Source organism: Protopterus annectens, chromosome 7.part0 (assembly GCF_019279795.1).
Source record: "Protopterus annectens isolate FY-2018-M chromosome 7.part0, PAN1.0, whole genome shotgun sequence".
Taxonomy (NCBI): Eukaryota; Metazoa; Chordata; order Ceratodontiformes; family Protopteridae; genus Protopterus; species Protopterus annectens.
Window position 1 is genome coordinate 1,751,407,972 of NC_056739.1, and position 19,406 is coordinate 1,751,427,377.

General features: G+C 44.6%; 1 protein-coding gene across 7 annotated transcripts in view; it reads right to left on the minus strand.

The window, feature by feature from the left end:
- ZNF710 (zinc finger protein 710) overlaps positions 1 to 19,406 on the minus strand; it is a 914,149-nt gene that overhangs the window by 455,300 nt on the left and 439,443 nt on the right. Inside the window, exon 1 of one of the 7 annotated variants that reach the window (XM_044078296.1) lies at positions 12,481 to 12,600. The exons of 5 other annotated variants lie outside the window; for them this stretch is intronic. The gene's annotated coding sequence lies outside the window, so the exon portion shown is untranslated. Of the gene's footprint in view, positions 1 to 12,480; positions 12,601 to 19,406 lie in introns of those variants that run through there. One more of the 7 variants, XM_044078295.1, reaches the window with a different exon arrangement.

Consider the following 19,406-nt stretch of genomic DNA (forward strand, 5'->3'; position numbering starts at 1 on the left):
CAATGCAATCTGATGCCTAGGTTCATAGGTGTGTACTAGGCTAATGGCCCTGGAGCCTTTACAAGCCTAGCCCATTGGATTACCCTGGCATCATGCCACCCGACCTTAGTTCCCAGTGCCTCTATCGAGTAAAGCCACATGAGTGATCCCTGGGGTGAATTTTCTATTTCCCATCCACTCATCAAGATTTCTCTTGAAGAGGGCCAGTGAGGTGCTCTGCTTGACATGTATGGGAAGTCTATTCCATAGCATGGGCAGTCTCTGGGTTATGAACCTGTCCCTCCAGCATGTTCTGTTGATTGTGGTAATGAGGTTGAGGTCTCTGGAGCATGTGGTGTGGAGGGACTGGGATTTCTTTAGATGTAGCATTTCTAACAGAGCTGGGTCAGACATGGCTTTGAAGTCAAGCAGAGATTGCCTCTAAGTAGGCGATATGAGAGAGAATAGTTGGGAGTTTTTTTAATCTGTCCATATAGGACAAATGTTTAAGGCCTAGGATCCTCTTTGTGAGGTACTTTTGCGGCCTCTCCAGTTGTTGCAGGTGTTTAATGAGGTACATGCCAAATGTGGCATTGTACTCAATGATTGGCCTAATGAGGGAAGAGTAGAGGGAGACAATGACCTCTTTCTTCCTGGATGCAAAACCCTTAGTAATGAGATGTGCCACATAAAAGGACTTACTGACCAGAGAGGCAATGTGGTGGTCAAAACAGAGGTTGCTGTCAATCTGTGTTCCCAGATCTCTTATAACGCCTTCTCTGTTCAGTGGACTACTATCAATGGGTAATTCATAGGAACCGGGTTTTTTCCAAAGGGGATGACAATACACTTTTTGGCAATGAGCTTAAGGCCATGGTTCTGACACCAGTCGTTGGTCTCAGTGAGGCCTTTCTGTAGGATGTCAGCATCACTTGAGGAGTTAGTAATAGCTCCCAACTTGCAACTGTCTGTGAACTTTATCAGCCAAGTAGATACAAAATAGGAGAGGATCCAGGACTGAACACTGTGGGACTGCACACTTGTGACTGGTTGGCAGTCTGACTTGGAGTCAACTACTTTCACACTGTGGGTTCTACCTTTGAGCCAGTCTGCAACCCACCTAGTGATATAGGGGTTGATGCCTAGCTTATTAAGTTTTTCTATGATTCCTGAGTGGGGAATGGTGTCAAAGGTCTTGGCCAGATCACGGTAGGCTGTATGAACCACCTTGTCTTCATCCACAGCTCTGGTGACTGACACAAAGAAGTTGACCAAGTTGAGCAGGCATGATTTACCCCTCACAAAACCAAACTGTGTGGGACCTAGATATTCCCTATATCCTTGTTTATTAGGTCCATGATGATGCGTTCCATAGCTTTGCATATCAGACTCGTCAGGCTAATGGGGCGATAGTTCCCAGGGTCTGTAGTCGCTCCTCCTTTGTGGAGAGGGATGACTGTAGCAGTGCGCCATTCGGTAGGGACAAAGCCTGAAGTGAGGCTGTGACTGAACAGGGCACACAGGTGAGGTGCCAGTTCACTCTGTAGTTCATGTAGAACACAGCCAGGGATATTGTCAGGTCCCATAGAAGCTGTATTCTTGGCCTTGGACAGTGCTGTTTTAACCTGTGCAGCAGTAATACTGGGTGCCTGGCAATCTACTGGTATTGTGACTGGTCACTTGGGGGGGGTAAAGTTGGCACTGAATCTGTTGGCCAGTATACTGGCAATATCTGTTGGCTCAGTTTAGGAGGTACCATTGTGCAGTAGCTCAGAGCAAATCTGGGTATTGCTGTCGAGGTTCTTTACATAAATATAGAAGGCCTTGTGGCTGCCTTTAGGGATCTCAACTTTTTGTTGAGGCTGATAAGGGAGTTTTTCCAGTCTTGGGACTTCACCTTATTCCGCATCAGTTTCCTCCTTCTGTTGTAGAGTTTGTTTATAGAAGGGGACCACCAGATCGGATTCTTTTTTTTGGAGGAGAGCGTCTTGGTTCTGTTGGGTATGGTGAGATCCATGCATTTGTGTACGTGTTCGTACAGTGCATTGGTGTATGATTCGGCAGTCATGCAACTGATCTCCATTTGCACGGCTGCCGTGAAGTTAGCCACCTCTGTTTTTAGAAGCCCAAACTTAGCTTTGGAGAAGTTTTTCATGGTGGTTACCTCTGCTGGGGGGTGGGGGGTGGGAGGGATGTGGATTTCCAAGGTGATTAGTTTGTGGTTGGATCTAACCAGGGAGGAGTTGACTATTGGTGTAGAGCACCAGTTGCCCATATTAGTAATGACCAGGTCAAGGATGTTGCTATCTTTAGTGGGGGTAAGAATGAGCTGGTCAAGGGCATTGGAATTAATGAATTCCAGGAAATGCTGGGCAAGTGTATTGGTACATGAGCGGTTTTCCCAGTTAATGGAGGGGTAGTTGAAGTCGCCCAGTATGAGTGTGTTAGGTTGGACCTTAATATTCTCCAGGGTGCTTAGGAACGTGGAGTGTAAGTCTTGAGACATGGTTGGGGACCTATAGCAGGCTACGACCTGAATCGCTGTCTTATCCAATGTTGGCTGCACCTGAAGTATCTCAGTTGTGTTATGTTTGGCTACCAGTCTGGAGGTGTGCACATCCTTTATGAATATGGAAACACCACCGCCTTTGGAGCTTCGGTCCAAGTTCTGGGGCCAAAAGGTGTGGAATGAGTTATAGCCTGGTAGTGCAGGGGTGCTTTCTGCTGCGTTGAACCAGGTCTCTGTTAAGGCACAAATGTCAATGTTCTCCATTTTCAGGAGTGCTTCGAGCAAGTGCATTTTGAGATTTAGACTTCTAACGTTGAGCAGCATGACCCTCAGATTGCATTTGTTTGTCACTGTTACGGTGGTAATTTGGTCTTTGGAACACTGCCTAAAAAAGGCACTACAGGGGTGGCAAGAGCCTTGGCTAGTATCCAGAAGCCCAGGGGTGACAGATGCAAGCCATCTCTTGCAAAGCATCGAGGTCTGTCAATCATGTCATCCCAGGCAGACAGATACTGGATCCCCTTAGAATGACACCAGAAACTTAGCCAATTGCTGAAATCAATCATTTTCTGCTTGTACTGTGGTATCAATTCTGGGTGATGGTAAGGATGCTGCTCAGAGCTAGGGTCATACTCGTCTGGGCTACATAAACTGAGAGATCCTCCAGGTCTCTTTTCATGTAGTCCAGGGAGGTACGTCTCAGGTCATTTACACCCACATGTATAATGACAGTGTCATATTTGTACCTGTTGTTGAGGGACCTGAGTGTGTGCGTTATGTGGTGGACGCTAGCGCCTGACAGGCAGCTGACTGCTACTTTCTCCTTATTCACCCTAGTGAGTGGGACATCAGTGTGCCTCACTATCGAGTCACCTATGACTAGTGTGTTGGGCATACTGTTTTGCTTTAGGGGCTTTGGTTGAGTGGCACACTGTTTAGGAGAGTTATGTGTCTCATGATTAGTGTTGTGGTAGTCAATTGTGTTTCTGCCTTGGAGGTCTCTGCTGTTTGGATCGATTTTTATTGAGAGCCCCCATGAAGGAGAGTGTGTGGTTTATGTTTTTATGTGAAGGCAGTGCTGGAATGTGTTCTGGAGGGATATATGTTCCATGTGGTGTGGTGCAAGTGTTGACTTTCTCCTCTTGACCAGCTATTCCTGTCTTGGATGGAGAGTGCGTGGCTTCCAGTTTGGATATACAAGTGCATCTCTCGCAAGTCTGAGTGTTGGGAGGTAAGAGGAGAGGGTTTACTGTGTACATGAGGCAGTTGCTACATTGCCTCAGGATGCCCATGTTCACCAGGTTAATAGGAAAAAGCACAGGGAACTGACTTTTAGACATGCCTGGAGGGGTGGGCATTAATAATACATACTGGACTGGTTTCCTTGTAGAATGTTTAGTGCTGGTAGCACTTTTGTGTGCTACAATAACTGCTACAAGAAGTCTGGTAAAGTGCTAGATTAATAAGCTAGTAAAAGTGCAGGAGAGGAGAGAACTAGTAGAAATAAGGGAAAAATTGAAGAGCAGACTTTGACAACGCTCAGAAGCTTACAAACAGTTCTGGATACAGCAAATCGGTATCTAGACTAGACTAGTTACAGGAAAGGTGGAAACAAGCACAAATGGGCTTTTAAACCAGATAGTTGAAAGATATGGAAAAACTGCCCAAATGGCCAATAAACTACAATTCCTGGGCCAGAAATCACTGTGGTAGACAGGCTACCTAGTGCTTATCACTCCCACTGATCAGCTGTTCCCTCCAACACAAAAAGGCTTGATGGGCTCAGAAGCTTACATACAGTCCTGGATACAACAAATCAGTATCTGGACTAGACTAGTTACAGAAAAGGGGGAGGGGGAGCGTAAATGCGGACTTTTAAATCAAAAAGTTGAAAGAAATGGAAAAATTGCCCAAATGGCCAATATACTACAATTTCTGGGCCAGAAACCATTCCTCTTGTGGTAGATAGGCTACCTAGTGCTTAGCACACCCACCGATAAGCTAGAAGGCTTCCCTCCAACACAGAAAGGCATGGGGGGGGGGTTCAGAAGCGTACAAACAGTCCTAGATACAGCAAATCTGTATCTGGACTAGCCTAGTTACAGGAAAGGCCGGAAACAAGCTTAGAGTTTAGAATGTTTTCTTTTTTTTTTTTTTTTTTTTTACAGAAAAGCAGCTAAAACAGCACTAAAAACAATTCAAGTGCAGTGCACGCTAGCACACGAGGCTGTAGCAGTATTAAAGCAAGTACAGTTTAAATAAATGCAATTTATTGAAAATAAAGGCATCTATTGTATCTTATGATGATGAACTGAATAGGATAAGCAGAACAGTATCAAGTAATCTCTGGTTGTTATGACAGACCTTTTAATTACAACAGTGAGGTGCCAATCATTCAGATATAGGAACACTTCTATCCCTCTCAGTCACAGATGTGCTGTGGCTGCTACCATGCACTTGCTGAACACTTGGAGAAGTGGTGAGACTGAAGGGCATGGATCTGAACTGAAAATGACTGGCTCCCAACCAGAAGCTGAGAAATTGCCTGATGGTTTGACAATTATGATATGCAGGTCTATTGAGCATATTCAATCATTTACCCTCAGAGGCAGGGCAAAATCCCTTGCACAGTGACCATTCTGAATGAAGTCTTCTTTATGTAGAAATTTAGCCACCGAGATCCAAATAAAATAATCCTGAGGTCCTCCTTTTTCTTTGGAAACAAAAAATCTTGAATATATTCCTGAACTTCTCTGTTCTGGTAGGAACTCCTGGATGATTTTTTTTCCAACAGAGTGATGATCTCTCTTTCTGCCACTATTTGCTGATGAGGTGGAGCATACAGGAGTTACTGTAACTGAAACGGAGGATGGTGGGAAAAAGAGTATGATACAGCTTCCAGACATACAATACCCACAGGCTTTATCATACCTTTTATATAGGCTCAGGATACGATTTCTCTTATCTTGCATGATGTCCCAGTGTGATGCCCATCTCTGCTGCTCTGGCTGCTCCATCTGTTGCATTATGCAAAACCCATATGAACGGATTCGTAACGTTCAACATAGTAGTCACGTGAGTCTTGATCTGCTTCCTAGATTCTGATGTGGGTGGCTTTAGCAAACAGTCTAAAGCCTGTTCTGTTAAATCTCTTTTGAACAGATTCATGTGTGTTGCATATTTCAGTGCTCTCAGGGTAAATGTATCCAGGGTGTAGGTGCGCTTCCCCTTCTTGTCCAATGCTTTAGACTCCTCATTAGGTGGATGGATAGCAGCTAAATCATCTGATAGCTCTCTTTTGGTGACTGCTGCTACAATTATGGAGTTTACTATAGCCCCCTTGGACCAATGTTACCTATCATCATAGTTTACCTTGCTTCCTGGGGGTAGCCTCAATGGGAGTCTAAAGCCTACCATGCCATCCTGGCAGCCAAATCTATAAGACTGTCAGAAGGAGGGACCACCCAGGAGGTAGGAGATGTAGAATAGTAAGTCTGGCGAACGTTGGTGCAACCCTCTCAATCACTCAAATTCATGTTAGAAGTTAATGAATCTATAGGGGTATCCACGTCTTCTTTTGCATGTCCTTTTAATGGGAAAATCTGAATGGGCTGGTCTGAATCCCCAGATGACTCAGACTGAATATGTGTAGATTCTTTGAGGCTTTATGTTCTGCCCTGTCCCATGTGCATCTGATGAATAGACTTAAGCAGTGATTACTGCATGCTAAGTGTTGAAGCTAAGGCAATCATCTTCTCCACAGCTTCAAGTTCTGTCCCCCGAGTCTGTTGTCATCAGGGACCCCTGACCTAGCTCAGTGTCTGTCCTCATCGAAGTGAACCTATATGATATTGAGCAAGGAAACTCCCAACACTGATGACCCATGTGGTCTTGAGATGGAGATCAGAGCTGTTATACTGAAGGCTGAAGACGCCTACACTAAGAATGGCACCAAACAAGTTACTGCCGAGGACAATGCTGAAGACTCAGTGTTTGAGCAGGCAGTTCCAAGATTCCATCGATGCCAAAGGTTTTGGCGTTAAATGAGTCAGATGTGCAAGTTCTGGCACCAAAAGTACAGTTTTGTACCTACCATAAATGTAGATGTTCGAGTGTATACACTGCTGCAGTCATTACACTTGGGTCATCCTGCCGTCAGGCAGTTCTCCAGTCGGCCTGAGCTCCAAAGTCTTGGTCCGGCGTTGGTTGCTGTGATTCCTCCCTGACGTCAGTGCGACAGGGGTATACAAGATGCAGCCGACGCCATTTTCTTCAGTTGTTCTTGCCCCAGATGTCAGGTGCCTCTAAATAGGTAGGCCATTCCAATTGCTAATAAAACATACATAAGAAAAGTAAAAAACAACTTACAGCTACCAGCAAATACTCCCCATAGGTAGTAAGGGTAGAAGACATAGGTACGTACCAGCCAGTAAGAGGGGAAAGAGGGAGGGTAACCAGGACTGCAGCAGTGTATACACTCAAACATCTACATTTATGGTAGGTAAAAAATTGTACTATGTTCATCGTTTTACACTGCTGCAGTCATTACACTTGGGTAGAATCCCAAAGCTGAGGAAGGGTGGCTGGCTCTATAAGGCATTAGGGGTGGCTATAAGGCCCTGCAGCACTGCAGTGGTGAAGGCAGCTCTGGATTTAGAGTATAGAGGCAGATGGTAATGCTTGGTGAAAGTATGTACAGAACTCCCAAGTTGCTGCTTCCAAATTATCCTTGGTAGGTACTCCTCTGAGGTAGGCAGTTGAAGTGGCTGTTGCCCTGGTGGAGTGAGATCTAATGCTGCTAGGTACAGGTTTTCCATGGTATGTCTAGCAGAAACGTATACAATGCCCTATCCATTTTGAAATGGTCTGTTTTGAAATGGCTTTTCCCTGTGCTCCTGCAGCACATGCTACCAATAATTGCTCAGATTTTCTGAAAGCTTTGGTTTTGTCCAAGTAGAAGCATAACTGCCTGTGAAAGTCCAAAGAGTGCAGTAGTCTCTCCCCTTTATTCTGTGGTTTAGGATAAAAAGTTGTCAGGTGAATAGTTTGGTTTAGAGCCACACTGGATACCATCTTTGGCATAAAAGTAGGGTTAGTTCTTAAAGACACCCTGTCCTGGTGGAAAATGAGGAAAGATTCCACTGCCATTAGTGCCTGTAATTCTGAAACTCTTTGTGCTGATGTTATTGCCAGGAGCAGAGCAGTTTTCCAAGTGATATATTTTAATTCTGCTGTGTTGGCTGGCTCAAAAGGAGGTAAAGTTAGCTTCTCCAAAACAAAGTTGAGGTCCCAAGTTGGAGTAGGTGCTCTACGGGGCGGTCTTATGTTTTTAGCCTCTCTGAGGTACTGCTTTAACAGAGGATTAGAGAAAATTGGTGGATCCGTGTTGTAATGAGCCGAGATGGCAGAGGCGTGGATCTTGATGGATGAGAAGGAGAGTCCTTTGTCCAGCATCTCAGTTAAATATTGTAGTATCTGAGGAATGTTTGGGACAAGAGGGTCAAGGCTGTGAGCTTGGTTCCAGGCACACAATCTCTTCCATTTATCCGAATAGGCTTTCCAGGTACTAGGCCTTCTGGCCTCCAGAATGACATCCATAACAGCTTTGGAGAGAGGCATTGCTTGCTTGACTAAGGAATCTTCCATGCAGCTAGGTTTAAGGTCTTTAGCAGGCTGTGGAGTATTTGTTTGTTGTGCCGAGTCATCAGATGTGGAATTTGAGGCAAAATCCAGGGTGGTTCTTGTGCTAAGCTCCTTAAGATTGGGTACCAGTGCTGGCGTGGACAGTCTGGTGCAATCAGGATCATCTTTGGCTCTTCCTGCCTGGCTTTTATGAGTACCTTTGGCAGGAGAGGTAGTGGTTGGAAAGCGTATACTGGTAGGTTCTCCCAGCTGAATGAGAGGGCATCCACTTTCCATGCTTGTGGATGGTAACTCCTTGTGCAGAATTTTTGTAGCTGGCAGTTTATTGGGGATGCAAACAGATATATGTCTGGGGTCCACCATTTCTGTGTTATCATTCTGAATATTTGTGGATTCAACTCCCATTCGTGGGGATCCATGATGTTTCTGCTTAAGTAGTCTGCCAATGTGTTTTTCTCTCCTGGCACGAATTGTGCTTGCAGATGAACTTGAAGGTTTATAGCTGTGTTCCACAAGGTCCTAGCTTGTCTGCATATGGGGTAGGAATGAGTGCCCCCTTGCTTGTTGTACCACATAACTGTGGTGTTGTCTGTCTTTAGTAGTAGCTGCCCTGGATGCAGCAGGTACTTGAAAGCTATAAGCGCATTTTGTACAGCTAGCATCTCTTTTTGATTGATGTGAAGATGCCTTTGTTCTGCGGGCCACATGCCCTGAATACATTTGCCTGCCATGTGTGCTCCCCAGGCGTAATCCGATGCATCTGTTGTCAGTGTTTGCCTGGCTGTGGGTTGTGTAAAAGCTGTCCCTTGTTGAGATGACAAGCTTGAGCCCACCATTGAAACTCCTGTTGAAGGCAAGGGATTAGTGGTATAACTGTTTCCAAACTTTGACAGTGTTGAGACCATACATTCTTTAGGTACCATTGTAGTTTCCTCATATGCAGTCTGGCATATGGAATTAATAGTATGCAGGATGCCATGTAACCCAAGGCCTGCAGAATTTTTCTTACAGGGAGTTGGGTCTTTGTTGCCATCAACTGAAAGTACTGAGTCAGTTCTCGTTGTTTGTCTGGTGTGAGATAAGCCATCTGGGCCATTGTGTTCAAGCTGGCACCCAGGAATATAATCTCTTGTGAGGGCACTAGTTTTGATTTCTTTTCGTTTACTGTGTACCCCTGGCAACTTAATAACTTTTTTACAAACGCCAGATGCTTTAGAAGAATGTCCTTGCTCTCTACTTGAATCAGGCAGTCGTCCAGGTACGGATAAATTTGAATTCCTTTCTGTCTGCAAAATGCAATTACTGGTGCCAGGCACTTTGTGAAGACCCTGGGCGCAGTAGATAAGCCAAAGGGCAGTGCAGAGAATTGGTAGTGCATTGAACCAGCTATGAATCTAAGGTATATTCTGCAGTTTCGTCTGATAGGGACATGCAGGTATGCCTCTTTGAGGTCCAAAGTCACGCGCCAAGCTTTCTTGCCCAGGATGGGAAGAAGCTGCTGTAATGTCAACAATTTGAATTTCGGAACATCCAGGTAAGTGTTTAGAGATGAAAGATCCAGAATGGGCCTCCAGGCTTTGTCCTTTCTGGGTACCACAAAGAGTCTTGAGTAAAATCCTTGTCCTTGCTCCTGTGATGGTACCTTTTGAATAGCTCTCATATCCATGAGTACTGTAATTTGTTTTTGAGCCTCTGCCCATTGATTTGGTGGCAGATTTGGTATTCCTTTTAACCTTGGCAGAGTGTGGAAGTGGAACCTGTAACCTTGAAATACAATGTTGAGAACCCATTTGTCTTTGGTGATCATTTGCCAATTGTGGTAGAAAAGTGCCAGTTTTCCTCCCAAGGGGGCTGCCAAGAAGGATTTGTTTGGCAGCTGTAGTGGGAAGTCATTGGAGCTGCTTTTTATATGGTTGGGGCCCGTCTCCCCCTTCTTTCTGGCCTGATGCAACCCATTGTCGAGGCCTGTAAGGACCCTGTGTTTGACCTCTACCTCTTGGACGTCTGTATCTTCCCCTTTGAGGTCTGTCTGTAATTGGAAAGGAACAATTCTTAGTTGGCCAGTTTCTGCTAAATCTAGCAAGCTGAACCTGTAAGAAATCCTTCACCGTTTGCATAGATTTTGCCTTATCCTCCATTTTCTTTAATACCTCTTCTGCCTTAACTCCAAATAACACATCCTGCTGCAGAGGTGCATCCAATAATTTTGCTTTAACATGATCTGGTAACGTATGTTCTTTTAACCAAGCATGTCTTCTAATGACAGAGCCTGTAACTGCTGCTCTGCAGGAGGCCTCTAGAGAATCAAAACCACATTGCAAAGTATGCTTTCCCACTTGTTCAGCTGCATGCAATAAATCCTGCATTTCTTTAAAATTAGGAGGATCTGATTCTGGAAGCATTTTTTGTTTTAACTGAGACAGTAAAAATTGCTGATATTCTAGTATGTGAAACTGGCAATTTAAGGCTCTCATTGCTAAAGTTGCAGAGTATATACTTTCTTTCCCCATCTGTCTAATGCTCTGGAATCTCTGTCAGAGGGAACTGGATTCTTGGCTGATGAGGCCTTAACTCCTTTGGGTCCCTGAGAAATAGTTTCAGGGTCAGCCACAGGGCTTTTATACAGAAATTTATGTGAGTCAGGGATTCTGTAGTATCTGTCAGGTGTAACAGGGGCTGGAGATAAGGAATCAGGATTTAAGCTGGATTCAGTATACACATCATCCACAATATCCAACACTGGTGGAATAGCAAGGGATCTGTGTTGAGGTAATAAAAGGAAGTCTCTGAGTCTTTTCTTGGATTCTGAATAATCCTGGCCTTCCCAGTGGAAATGCTCCCTCATGGTATGTAGGGTTTCCCCAAAGGAGTAGTCCTCAGGCGGTGAGGCTGATGGAAGTGATTCCTCAGCATCAGAATCCTCATAAGAGTATCCTAGGTCTGAGGATGAATCAGAAGAGATGGACACCTGGTCAGAGGAGTCATAGTCTGCATCCTGTCTAGGCCTTTTATCAGGAGGGGGATGGGACCCCCTGATCAGAGTGATTAGGTCTTTGGCCATTTTGAGCATTTGTTTCTTAGGCATGGAGGCCTGTCCTGGAGAATGCTGTATTTGTTTCTTTGACTTTAAAGGAGGCTTAGGCTTAGCTGAGGGTTTAATGTTTAACTGAGTAGGTCTGAAGACACACTCTGTAGCTGTGGGTTGCTCAGCTACTCCGGATCCCTCTGAAAGGTTAGTCTCGGTTGAAGAACTTGTGCGTCCGAAGGCCCAGCCATCTCCATGTGGGAGTCAGAGGCGGCTTGTGGTTCTACAGAAGCAGTCGTCAGGCGCTGCGAAGGTGCCTTGCTGAAAACCAGAGAACCAGCAACTGGCTTAGAAGAGGCTTCGTCGTCAGTTTTGGGCCTCGGATGCCTATCCTTGTCTTTGCACTTTTTGTGTATTCTGGTCGTCAGACGTTCCGACGGCATGGTATAACTGAATTTTCTACCAAAATAATGTCGGGCAAAATCAAACAGACGTTTAATAGTGCGCTTGTTAAACCTAGCACAAAACCGACAACCAGTGACGTCGTGGTCAGGGCCTAGGCATGGGATGCAATAGGAATGGAAATCCTTATAAGGTATTTGCTTCCCACAAGAAATACAGTTATTAACTTTTACTGACATCGGTCTGAGGCAAGAAACAGTTTCCCCAACGGGGTACTTAGCTTTGTAGAAGACTTCAGTTCTGGATTCGGAATGAAAATCTCAGGAGACGGCCGACCGGCACTTGTGAACTGCTTTTGCTTCGGGCACCGTGCGGCAAGAAAGACTGAAGAAGATGGTGTCGGCTGCATCTTATATACCCCTGTCGCACTGACGTCAGGGAGGAGGCGACAGCAACCGACGCCGGACCAAGACATTGGAACTCAGGCCGACTGGGGAACCGCCTAACGGCAGGATAACCCAAGTGTAATGACTGCAGCAGTGTAACACGACGAACATGTGGAAGCACAGGCTCTCGCTGATTTCTGGGTATCAAAATTCCAGACACTGAAACGGGGACCAGGGCAGGAGCTAGTAAAGGTATTTGTGGGCCAACCTGATCTACCCTAGAAACTGAGGGGGGTGGGAAGACATTCATTTCAATCTGAGCCTTCAGAAAAAGCCCATATCATATGATCCTAGTCTGCATTTATTGTACTCCTGAAGGACCTGGAAGATCAAAAGGAGGAAGTAGATGGAGGCAAGAGGTCAAACACTTTGACAACTCCCTTTCAGAGAAGTGTCTGCTTAAAGACTTTTAGAGACCTGTTGTAAATCACAATATGCTTCTAAGTAGTCAATGCTAGAAGAAATGTTGCACTCACCGAGACCAGTGTAGAAGGTGGATGTACTAAGTCTTGCACCCAGATGATTTGGGCTGAAGACAGGACTGTTTCTTCTGATTTCCTTTGTCTGGAGTTCTTGCTTTCCATCTTCTCTCCTTTTTATGTTTTTCTGGTTTGTCAGAAGAAGGCTGAGAGTCAGGATGAAGGAATCCTTTCAGTATAAGCTTGTTTCTGCATTATAAAGACCTTGTATATAGCACAATCCACTAAAAGATGCCCAGCCCCAGGCACACCACAAAGAGATCATGATTGTCCTGCGGAAGGATTTTGTGGCCTCAGTTCTTGGAGCCCTTGTCCATCAAACAATAAGATTTAGCAATGCCAAAACTCAGAAGCAATTATAAGCAAAGACTGCTAAATTAGGAAACTAATTTTCAGTCTGAATATCATAAACATCTAACTATGTAGTCAATATCTAATAGGAAAAACAAGGAAAAATGTTAGGCCTCCTGCCTAATGCAACAAAGGAGCCGAGGAAACCTATACATATATATATATATATATATATATATATATATATATATACACACACACATACACACACACACGATCATCTTATACACACACGTGCGATCATCTTTCACCGCATACCCAACCCCTTTACGACTGCAAATGGTCAAAACTCATTGCATTGAAATAAAAACATGTTTATGCAGGGAAACAAGTCCCACTGCATCCCTTGCTAATTATGTATACCAATTCTGAGATCACAAACAATGGGGAAAAGACAAAATCCCACTCCTGCTGTTCAGCAATCCCACAAAGCAAATGCCAACATCATATGATTAAAAGAACTTCCTTCTGAGACATTTGATTTAATGAATGCAAGATAAAACACATTATACCCATATATATATATATATATATATATATATAGTAATATTATAAACAAAACAGTGGAAAAGGTAAAAAAATAAAATAAAAAGACGTATGAGTCCCGGAGCCAGGCTAATAGAAAGGATACTAAATATAGTGAAGAAAAGAAATTATTTGAGCACTTACCTGAGAAAAGCACAGATCTGCTCAATCACTAATGACGGCAAATGACATATGAGGGCAGAGGGAACACATGGGAATCATGGGAGGTTTTCTGAAGGTGCCTGAGTAGTGTTAGGGTCCAGATTCTTTCCAAGACCCAACAGGAAAACCTTTTCTATTTAGATTATTGGGATTTACTACTGGCTGGTCTTCTATCCTCATTAAGTATAATTCAACATCTCTACTAAGAACTGATGACTGAAGGGCAAGAGAGTTAGATCATCCAGGGCCTGAGCTGCAATATTGCCTGGCTGTGGAGTACAAGGAACCTCTTGTCCTGAGTTAGGAAACCCACTAGCAATGGCAGCACATATCATTCCCCTGGACATGCCTTTGAGGAGGGAGAACCAGTGCTGTCAGACCCAGAACAATGCTATCAATGGGTCTATATTATAACATTGAAGTCTAAAAGCACTGAATGTTATAATATCGACCTCATTCAATCGAAACACCAGAAAACCAAACAGTCAGAATAGCAAATTTTTCCCAGGGAAAAAAATCGCTGTTCCGACAAACATATACACAACTCAAGCACACCAAAATAAATACACATACACTTCATGAAACCCTACACTAAACCAGACATACACCACTAGCTACCCACTTACCTTAACCCAACCCTAAGGTCCCTAACTATCACACACTCACCTTACCCGCTCCCTAACCCTAACTCACCTAACCCACGCCCAATCACACACTCACCTTCATTCGCACACTTACCTTAACCCGGTCTGTAACTTTCCATCCACAGTTGATGAAATAGCGAAGCTGCAGAAATGGCCCACTGAATACTTTCCCTAGGAGAGTATTCGGTGATCTGCAGCTTCGCTATTTCAAGCATTCGCTCTACTGGGTTCGATATTTTAACATTCGAAGTTTTTGAACTTCAATGTTATAGTATAGACCTGCTATCAATACCATTGTTGGCCTCTCCTCTCTTACCTCTATAATTAACCTTGGAAGCATGGGGATTACAGGGAATGCAAATTGGAAGAGACCCATACAGTTGATGGAAAAGATATCCAGTGTTTAAGCTTCCTGGGTACTTCTGAGCAGAATTATTTCAACGGATTGTTGTTCAGAGGAGCAACCAGGTATCTTAGGGAAATCCCACCTCTGCACTAGTTGAAGGAGGACATTGTTGTTTAACATCTATTCATGTCGGTCTGCCTTCAACCTGCTGAGCTGATCCATCACTGTGTTCAAATGTGAAGAATTGCAGACTGCTTTTGGCATCATTTGGAACACACACAGCTATAATTCCCAGACAGCCATGGCTAGCCTGAAACGGGGTAAGATGTGCCCTAATCCTGCTTGCTTTTAAACTGGATAACTAGTGTTGCTTGGGACTACTTGGAGGATGCACATTGTCCATTCTGGTTTGAAAAAGTACAGTTGTGTACACTTACCATAAATGTAGATGTTCAAGTGTATTCACTGTTGCAGTCATTACATTTGGGTAATCCTGCTGGCAGATTGCCCTCAGTCGGCCTGAATTCCAAAGTCCTGGGTCCTGCGTCGGCTGCTGCCGCCCCTTCCCCGACGTCAGGTCGTCAGGGGTATAAAAGATGCGGCTGCCGCCATTTTCTTTCGTTTTTCTTCCCCAGATGTCAGGTGCCCCGAAAAGGGTAGCCAAAATTTATATACATATAAATACAAGCACCAATATAAACTTTACCTTCATCTACAAGCAAATACACCACACAGGTTTCATCAGAAGAAAGGGGGATGGCGGGTGGGTAACCTGGACTGCAACAGTGAATATACTCGAACATCTACATTTATGGTAAGTGTACACAACTGTACTATGTTCTTCGTGTTTCACTGTTGCAGTCATTACATTTGGGTAGAGTCCCAAAGATATGGATGGGAGGCTGGAGCTAAACAGCATTAGGAGTGGCTATGAGGCCCTGCAGAACTGCAGTGGCAAAGTCTGCCCTGGATTTAGAGTAGAGTGGCAGATGACAGTGTTTTGTAAAGGTGTGCACTGAACTCCAAGTAGCAGCCTCTAAAATGTTCTTGGTTGGTACTCCCCTGAGAAAGGCTGCTGAAGTGACTGCAGCTCTGGTTGAATGTGGCCTAATGCCCTTAGGCACTAGCTTGCCATGGTGTAAGTAGCAGAAATGAATGCAGTGGCCTATCCACTTTGAAATAGTCTGCTTTGAGATAGCCTTTCCTTGTGATCCTGCAGCATATGCCACTAGTAATCGTTCTGTCTTTCTGAAAACTTTGGTTCTGTCCAAGTAGAATCTAAGCTGGATGTGTACGTCCAAATAATGCAGAATTCTCTCCCCCTTGTTCAGTGGATTTGGATAAAAAGTTGGCAGATGAATAGTTTGGTTAAGAGCCACACTGGACACCACCTTAGGCATAAATGTTGGGTTTGTCCTCAGAGAGACCCTGTCTGGATAAAAAATGATAAAAGGTTCCAGAGCCATGAGTGCCTGAAGCTCTGAAACTCGTCTTGCAGTTATTGCTAGGAGCAGAGCTGTTTTCCAAGATAAAAACTTTATATCAGCAGTAGCAGCTGGCTCAAAAGGAGGCAGGGTGAGTTCTTCCAAGACATAGTTGAGGTCCCATACAGGCATTGGTGATCTCCTTGGAGGCCTTACATTTTTGGCTCCTCTGAGGTACTGTTTTAATAAGGGATGAGAAAAGATTGATTGCTCTGCATTGTAATGAGCCGAAATGGCAGAGGCATGAATTTTAATAGATGAAAAAGATAGACCTTTGTCCAGCATCTCAGTTAAGTATTGCAAAATCTGAGGAATCTTTGGCAAAGCTGCATCAGTTCCTTGCGCTTGGTTCCAAGCACAGAATCTCTTCCATTTTCCAGCATAAGATTTTCTAGTACTAGGCCTTCTGGCCTCCAAAATGCCATCCATCACAGCTTTACTGAGAGGTGTGTTTTGTATGACTACATTATCCGCCATGCTACCAGGTTTAAAGTCCTGAGTTGGCTGTGCAGGATCTGATTGTTTTGCTGGGACAGTAGATGTGGTATTTGAGGTAAGGTCCAAACTGGGCATTGAGACAAGTTCTTTAAGATTGTAAACCCGTACTGGCGGGGCCAGTCTGGGGCAATCAGTATCATTTTTGGCTTTTCCTGTCTGACCTTTAGGAGTACCTTGGGGGGGGGAGAGGCAGTGGGGGAAAGGCATATACTGATAGGTCTTTCCAGCTGAAAGATAGGGCGTCCACTTTCCATGCTTGTCTGTGATAAGTCCTTGTGCAGAATCTTTTTAGTTGGTAGTTGTGAGGGGAAGCAAATAGATCTATGTCCGGGCATCCCCATTTCTTTATCATGCTGAAGACTTGTGGATCCAGCTGCCACTTGTGGGGATCCATGAGGTTTCTGCTTAGTTCGTCTGCCAGAGTATTTTTCCTTCCTGACAGGAATTGTGCCTGCAGATGTCTTGGTAAGTTAATGCTGTGTCCCACAAAGTCATGGTCTGCAAAGGGGGTAAGAATGTGTGCCCCCCTGCTTGTTTATATACCACATGACCGTGGTGTTGTCCGTCTTTATCAGTAGTTGTCCCGGATGAAGTAGATCCTTGAAGGCTGTCAGGGCATTCTGAGCAGCTAGCATCTCTTTTTGATTGATATGTTCATAGGTTCATAGGTTCATAGGTTCATACTAGGCTATCTGCCCAAGGGCATTTATAAGCCTAGCCCATAGTTATGTGGCTTTCGCCACCCCTTTAGTTTGAATAAAAACTATGCCTATCATTTTTCTGTGCCTCTGTCAAGCAGTGACACTGAAGTAATCCCTGGGGTATATCTGCGATCTCCCATCCATTGGTCAAGATTCCTCTTGAACAAGGCCAGCAGGTGCTCTGCCTCACATGTACCGGGATTTTGTTCCACAGCATAGGAGTCTCTGGGTGATGAATCTGTCCCTCCAGCACGTTCTATTTATAACCGTGTCAAGGTTTAAGTCTCCGCCCTTGTGGTTCTGAGGGATCTAGATTTTGAGGTGAAGCATATTCATCAAATCTGGGTTTGACATGGCCTTATATGTCAGGCACAGGTCACCTCTGAGCAAGCGGTATGAGACTGAATAAAGCTGGAGTTCTTTCAGTCGGGCAGCATAAGACATATTTTGAGACCCTTTATCCTTTTGGTGAGGAACTTTTGGGGCCTTTCAAGCTGCATCAGGTGTCTGGTCAGATACATTCGAAGGGCATTGTACTCAATCATAGGTCTAATGAGTGATGAGTACAGGGGACGATGACCTCCCTTGATCTAGATGTGAATCCCTTCATGATCAGGTGGGCGATATAGAAGGTTTTCCTAACTACTTTAGCAACATGAGTGTCAAACGAAAGACTACTGTCAACTTGGGTCCCCAGATCCCTGATGAATTTTTCTGTGCTCAGTGGATTGTCACCTATATGGTAGCTAGGTAACCTTGTTTTCCGAAGGGTATGACTATGCATTTTTGGCGTTTAACTTCAGGCCATGGCTCTGGCACCAGTTATCCGTTTCTGTGAGGCCCTTCTGGAGGATATCTGTGTCAGATGTGTTTTCGACTATGGCGCCCAGTTTGCAGTCATCTGCAAACTTTGTCAGCCATAACCCTCCTGTGTTTGCTTGTACTTTAGAAAAGTAGATGCCGAACAAGAGTGGACCCAGGACTGAGCCCTGTGGGACACCACTTGTGACAGGCTTTGAGTCTGACATGGCTCCAGCAACTCTGACCCTGTGGGTTCTGTCGCTTAGCCAGTTTGCAACCCATCTTGTGATGTATGGGTTTACATTCAAGCTGATGAGTTTTTCGATGATACCTGAGTGGGGTATTGTGTGAAGGCCTTTGCCAGGTCGAGGTAGGCTGTATGGACTGCCTTTCCCTCATCAATGGCCTTGGTGACTGTCTCAAAAAGTCAACCAAGTTTAAGAGGCAGGATCTGCCTTTGACAAAGCCAAACTGGGTTGGATCCAAAGTCTGCAAGTTCCTATGTCTTTATTTATGAGTTCCATTATGATCCTCTCCATGGCTTTGCAGATAAGGCTTGTCAAGCTAATGGGGCGGTAATTTCCAGGGTCTGTGGAGGCACCGCCCTTATGAAGTGGGACCACAGTGCCGGCGCCACTCCTTGGGTACGTATCCTGAGGTGAGGCTAAGATTAAACAGCTGTCCTAACTGTGGGTTTAATTCCTCTTTGAGTTCATGAAGCACACAGCCGGGACACCATCCGTCCCATGGATGCTGTGTTTTTGCCTTAGTGAGGGCAGTTCTCACCTGGCGTTGGAGATGTTTGGGGCTACAATCCTCTGGAATAGATATCTCTCCTTTTGGGGGAGGGGAGAAGTTTGTACTGAACCTGTCAGCCAGTATGTTAGCAATGTGTGTAGGTTCAGTAATTTTCACATCATTTTGAACTAATTCTGAGCATATCTGGGAGTTTCCTCCTAGGTTTCTAACATAGCTAAAGAAGGCCTTATGATTGTCTTTAGAGTCCTTGGCGATTTTTCTCTCAAAATTTGCCTTGGATGATTTTATGAGAGCTCTTAGTTTTTACTTATAATGATCAAAGGTGTCTTACCTTTCAAGGATTTTGCTCTATCTTGTAGTAGCTTCCTCCTTTTGTTGTAGAGCTTGTTTATGGCTGGGGTCCACCAGACTGGACGCTTGCCTTTGGTACAGATAGTCTTAGTTTTGTTTGGGATTGCCTGATCCATGCAGTCCTGTAGGTGCTGGTAGAAGGCATTTGTAAGTGATTCAGCGGTTTGAGTAATGTTTACCACTGGCTCAGGGGCCTTAAAGGAGACCACACTAGTTTTAGAAGTGTGAAATCGGCTTTGAGAAGTTTTTGACTGTGGTCTTTTTGTTTCAGGTGGGGGGATGAGGACCTCCAGCGAGATTA